Source organism: Diadema antillarum, unplaced genomic scaffold (genome assembly GCF_040938485.1).
Source record: "Diadema antillarum isolate AM-2024a unplaced genomic scaffold, OU_Dant_1.0 seq00000764_RagTag, whole genome shotgun sequence".
In the NCBI taxonomy this organism is placed as follows: Eukaryota; Metazoa; Echinodermata; class Echinoidea; order Diadematoida; family Diadematidae; genus Diadema; species Diadema antillarum.
Window position 1 is genome coordinate 1,448,895 of NW_027271654.1, and position 6,109 is coordinate 1,455,003.

Genomic DNA, 6,109 nt, shown 5'->3' on the forward strand with positions numbered 1-6,109 from the left:
AATGAGATTCGTTATTCCGAAGGTTAGCCAATCCGAAAATGAAAAGAAAGTGCGTACTACTGCAAAAATTCTGAACTATTAACTAAAATTTCGTGTTCGGATTAACGAAACTTTGGAATAACAAACCTTCGGAATATACTGTAACCGCGATGTCATCTCGTTATAAGTCCCATATTGAACTACGGAATTTGTTCTAAATTTTCTGAATTTGATTTGATTTGATTTGATTTATTCATTCTCCCTATGGCATCATTTACATACATTTTTTCAGCATAATCAAACATAATGATATACAAATATGAAACTCATTATAGCTAGTTTCAACAATTTCAACAATTTTGATTACAAAATACATTTAAGACAAAATTACAATATGTGTTATGAATTACCATACAGAACGGTCGCCAATGATAAGCTATACAATACACTACAATACAATCAGATCATTTATATAGCGCCCTTACACAGTCACTGGCAGGTTTCACAGCACTTTACAACAACATTCAGTTACAGATTGGCATCAAAAAGGAAAGTCTTAAGATTCTTCTTGAAGACATCAAGGGATGGGGAAATGCGGACGCACCGAGGTAAATCATTCCACAATCGCGGTGCAGCCGGGTACATGGAGTAAGGTGCTATCTGCACTTGAACGTAGTCCAGGGCGAGCAGAACAGTATGGAATGATCAGAGATCTAAGCTATAAGCTTGACCCTTTGGCAACCGATGATACAATACGTTAATGCAATAAAAGAAGGGGGTCCAACATGATGCTCGTGGGCTAGGGGGATAATAGGAGAGACAGAAAGAGCAGGAAACAGAGGGTGATAGAAACCTTCCGATACCAGGCTTGCCAGATCAAACTCACAGTAAATACATACAGATGTACATGATTATAGATTACAGTGATGTATTCACATTTCACGCACAAATAGACATGATACAGTGTTGCTATTGTCGAATAGAGGTTATATTGAATTAAGAATAGAAGAGAAGTAAAAACAACTACGAAGTACGTTCAGCGCCCTACCAGGGCGTATAGAAGAGGACAGGCGCGCCGGAAGCAGTTTTGGATTGGGGGGGCAAACATTGGAGGGGGCTCAAGATTAGACCATGCATATGTTACACAATACACATACACACACACATACACACACATCTATTATATATATATATATATATATATATATATATATATATATATATATATGTAAAGTGGCGTACGGTGGGTCGAAACATGGGGGGAACCATAAAGTAATTTTGACGGTCTGTATGCTTGTGCGTGTGTGCGTGAGCAATAATTGGACTACAATACATTACGGAATGTGATACATTCAACAACGCAGTCATTGAGGAACATTGTAAGTTTTCCAAACATGGATTATGGAATGACGGTGTGAAACGATCGACAAATTATATACTGTCAGCAACATAAGGTGAATGGCATAACAATAAAATGCGAGCGAGCGAAGCGAGCGAGCTTGAAAATTTTGATATTGTACAGTTCCAAAACTGGAGTTTTAATTGTAGCTACATATTTCGCTTTGGAAATAAATTGGGGCGCATCGGGCGCAACTGCTGGCAATAATTGGCAGCAACATTAGGAGAATGGCATAACGATTCAATGCGAGCGAGCGAAGCGAGCGACCTTGAAAATTTTGACATGTTACAGTCCAAAAACTCCCGTTTGTAACTATACCTTTCGCTTTGGAAATTAAGGGGGGGGGGCATCGGGCGCAACTGCTGGCAATTACTGGCAGCAACTTTAGGAGAATGGCATAACGATTCAATGCGAGCGAGCGAAGCGAGCGAGCTTGAAAATTTTGACATTTTACAGTCCCCAAACTCCCGTTTGTAGCTATATTTATCTTTCCCTTTGGAAATTAAGGGGTGGGGGCATCGGGCGCAACTACTGGCAATTACTGGCAGCAACATTAGGAGAATGGCATAACGATTCGATGCTTCGATGACTAATTCTACTATAGAGTCCAACAATTGCCGTCGTAGCTATGTTTTTCGCTTTAGAAATTAAGGGGGAGGCGCACCGGGCTCAAATGCTGGATGCGAGCGAACGAAGCGAGCGAGCTTGAAAATTTTGACATTTTACAGTCCAAAAGCTGCCGTTTGTAGCCATATTTTTCCCTTTTATTCATATACATACATATTTATTTTATTTTCTTTGTTTATTCATTTATTTTTATTATTATTATTCTTTCTTCTTTTTTTTTTTTGGGGGGCTTTTTGGGGGGGCAAAAATGCGTTTTGCCCCCCCACTTTTTGGATTGGGGGGGCGGCCGCCCCCCCTGCCCCCCCACTTCCGGCGCCTATGGAAGAGGATAACTTGCCCGACATAACAAGAATAATAGATATTATCAGAGACAAAGACGTATATGGGAGGAGTGCGGAATGGGCACAGGCAGGTGCGTCCCGTATGTGCAGAGTCTCAAGAACAAACTATAAAAGCCAGGGATAAAGAATGAATAGGTTAGGGTTTCTGCAAAGAACATCACTGATTGAGCTGGTACTGTGTGATCAACCATGGACCTAATACACGTACATGGACTGTTCACGGCAGTCTTTCTTTGATGTAATGATCGTCACCGACACCTGATTATGTGCATCTTAATGAGTACATTCAGGTGTCTGGACAATAACGATTGTGTGATCATGTATCGTCACTAACAAAAGAATCGTTTCCCTCATTTCAGTCTTGCTTCGCTGATGTGCCTTTTCCAGACGGAAATGTCTTTGAATAAATACAGATGATGAGGAGCAGCAAACCTGAGATCATGACAAATTGTGTGCCAAAAGATGGGTAATTGCTGATTCGCACATTTTCGCACACGCATAAGACCTTGCCTAATGGCAAGATATATCGGTTCTTTACCATTACCGTCCCTTTTTGCTCTGGAATAAGCTGGAGAAAAGATAAATATTGAGATCACAAATGACAATCATTCTCCCAGAATGTTAGCTTTCTTTTAAAAACTGCCTGCTTCTCCCAAGCGAAATTGTTTGAGGTATGATTTCCTAACATACACCACAACTGCACATTCAATTTACTTGATTTTTGTGAGTTATTTTCTTCTGCGCATATAGTTTTAGATTTCTCGATTCTCTATCTTGTTCTTCTCCCGGCTTGCTGGCGGTGACGATCATGGGATCAAAGTAGTGAAACATGCTAAAAATGTCTTTGTGGCGCTTTTGAGATGTACGGGTGTATGAATTAATTAACGATACGATGAATGTCCATGTGTATTAGGTCCATGGATCAACATGTTCTGAACTGCTTGTTTGAATGAATATAATGGACTTGATGTTACGTAATTCAAGGGGTAATTTATTCCAAATATCTGGGCCAGCGTGTCTTACGGATTTATGGGCTAAGAGTGTTTTGGGGTTACATAAGTGCAAGTCTGTTGCTTGCCTTGTTGGATACGAATGAACTTCTGCATTTAGATGGAACATATTTTCAAATGAACATGGTAATGAATTAGTATTGAAACGGAACATGAAAAGTGCGTTTTGCAAAATATGAATATCTTTTACCTTTAAAGTCTTAAAAGATGTGAAAATAATTGTATGCACAGTAATTGGGCATTACGATCACTAGTCTGGTTACAATGTTACAACAACCAAATAATATTGCCTTGTAATACGGAAGAGACTGTGCTTGACGAAGTATGAAAAAAAAAAAAAAAACCCAACTTCCTCACAACAACGACTAATTCCAAAACAAAAACTCATAATCCCAATACTAGGGTGGACATGTTAGTGTGTGTTTGCATTTGTGTTTGTTTATGTATTTTTGTGTGTGTCTTTGTGTGTGACAAATGATTATTTTTTTCTTTTCTTTAGAGACCAGTGCACTTCGAAACGGGTTAGGAAGAGAAACTGGCAACAATAGCACGGGGTCGTCGGAGTGTAATCAGGTACATGTGAGCATGTGTGTGCGTGTGTGCGTGCCATGGGCGATGGGGGGATGCATTCCCCCCCCCCCCCGAAATGGAGGAGGGGGGATGGCCTGTACAATCATCCCCCCCCCCTGAAATTTGAAGAAAAAAAAAACATGGAGGAAGCAGAAATGTGATTGTATCAATTTTGGCATATTGCATGACGTTCGTACCCCCGCTTTCATAGAGGTGACAGAGCTAAACAGTATTTTATCTTGTAGGATAATGCATACATAATTTTCTTCGCTCGCTCGCTCGCGAAGAAAGTAATATCGACATAAGGTATGATCCAGACGTTGACAATGTCAAATAGTATAGGCCTACATGTAAACATGCTATCGTTAGACGCGAGCAACTCGGGACCATCTGCGAACTGCATTATGTACGAAAACAAACAAACAAACAAACAAACAATAACAAAAACTTTACCGCCATAATTAAACCCCCTTCCATTTCCTGAATCATTCCTGAAACGATGATGACTCTGATGACACAGTCAGGATACATCGATGGGCATACACATAGCGGATGATCAGAGGCGTCGATTCTATCTCGTGGGGGAGGGGGGGGGGGGGGGGCAAAGGGTATTTGCCCCTCCCTTACGGAAATGTTGGGGGCAGACAAATCATTTGTCCCCCAAGCAATTTCCGAGATGAGGACAAATCTCGAACTTTCTCTATGGAAAATTGTCCAAATACTGCCAGAACTATGCACCATTCAGACCGTTGAATAGCAATCATAAACATGCAAAAGCTCCACTGCTGGGTCCCTTTCGATAGACTTTGTACACTTTTGAAATTGACCTATTTCCTAATATTTCATCAAAGAGTGTGCAGCAGAGCTTTCACTTACAAAAGATCCCTCATAATATGCAGAGGCGTCGAAAGGGGGGGGGGGATGGTCCCCCCATGAAAGTATTGGGGACAAACATATATCATTTTGCTCCTCCTCGTAACTCCCGAGATGTGGAAAGTTTCTTATTTTTTTGATAGAAAACTGTCGAAATATTTCATCCAAAGATGGCTAAACTTCAATTCTGAAAATACAAAATCTCCCTCGCGTGAGAGGGGGATAGGCCTGCCCCCTTCCATACCCTCCCCGTTCAGTCCTTTCTACTTAATACACTTTTAGATAGATTTAGACAGATTTCCAAATGTTTCATCTAAAGTGTGCACCAGGTCTGTTTTTTTTTTTGTTTGTTTTGTTTGTTCATTTTCCATCTGAGAAGATGGCTGGATAGCCCACATTCAGCTATGCTAAGCTGGTCTTCCATGGGGTCCAGTTGGATGTGAGGTGGGACCACTTCACCGGGTTAAACACCCTGCCGGCCCTTTGCGATGAATGAATGAAGCGGGATCTTTTACGTGCATGAGTTGTGACTCTCTCATACACGGGGCCTCCATTTTACGTCCTATCCGAGGGGCAGAGTGTTTTTGCCTCTTGCTAGAGAGGGGACGTAACGGTATGATTACACACAACATTGCTCAGTCCAGACTCGGGTTCGAACCCGGGTCCTTAGGATCGTGAGGCAGACGTGCTACCGACTGAGCCAACTCACCTAACTTTTTTTTAAAAACCTTACTTCAGTTTAAAAAAAAATGCAACAGTTCCGTGGGTGGGAGGAGATATCTAAGATACTTTCAATGAACGGAGGGTTTCCCCCTCCCCCTCCCCCTCCCCCCCCCAAAAAAAGTACACTTCTTAGACTGAAATTTTCCCAGATTACATCATAAATGTGTTTACGAGATATTTTCATCTGAATTCTAAAAATGCAAAAGCACCCTCGTATGCAGGGGCATAGATCCTGGAGGACAGGGGGCGCGGACGGGAGGGAGGGTGGCAAACATATCATTTTGATCCCCAATGATTCCCGAAATGAGGACAATTTTCTTGCGTTTTTGATAGAAAACTGTCCAAACATCTTATCCAAAGTATGCACCAGATTGCAGAATTTCAATTCTGAAAATGCAAATAAAAAAGAATACGCGTGGGAGGGGGATCCACCCCCTCCCCCTTTCGCCGCTTTTCCTTATTTTCTTTTTAGATGTAGACAGATTTCCAAATGTTTCATCTTAAGTGTGCACCAGGTCTGTCACTTCAGTTACAAAAAAAAAGAACACAAAAGATCCACCGCGGGTGCATGGGAGGGGATATCTTCT